The sequence below is a fragment of the Galeopterus variegatus genome, unplaced genomic scaffold (genome assembly GCF_000696425.1).
Source record: "Galeopterus variegatus unplaced genomic scaffold, G_variegatus-3.0.2 Scaffold1967, whole genome shotgun sequence".
Lineage (NCBI taxonomy): Eukaryota > Metazoa > Chordata > Mammalia > Dermoptera > Cynocephalidae > Galeopterus > Galeopterus variegatus.
In genome coordinates this window covers 125804-126173 of record NW_007728078.1, presented here as the reverse complement: position 1 = coordinate 126173, position 370 = coordinate 125804, and the positions used below count along the sequence as shown (strand labels likewise).

The 370-nt window shown below is 54.9% G+C and overlaps 1 protein-coding gene across 2 annotated transcripts in view; it reads left to right on the top strand.

Annotated features, from left to right (window-relative positions):
• The window catches only part of ECT2 (epithelial cell transforming 2), a 65155-nt gene that overhangs the window by 21371 nt on the left and 43414 nt on the right, over positions 1-370 (top strand). The gene's annotated exons all lie outside the window — the stretch shown is intronic.

Genomic DNA, 370 nt, shown 5'->3' with positions numbered 1-370 from the left:
TTGCAAAGGGTTCCCGCAGGGTGTGTAATTATTGTTATTTATTTATTTATTTATTTATTTCGGAGACTCCACCTCCTTTTGCCGGTCCCCTCCCTACTCTGTGTGCTCAGAACAGGGCTGAGGCGTGTCTTCTACAAACCTTGTCTTTCAGCTGAGACATCAAAGCTGTGCCCTGCCCCGCCCTGGCCAGTCTCTCCCACTGCCGGGTGTGAACTCCTCGGGGGAGGGTCCCTCTGCACACAGTTCCTCTTTGACTCCCCCTAGCACGGGTCGGCCCTCTGGGAGAGCTCTCCGGGTAGCTTCAATGTAGCTCCAGAGCACTCCGGGCTCCCCTCTCCCCACCAGAAATCAGTTAGGGGTTCTTCCAAAC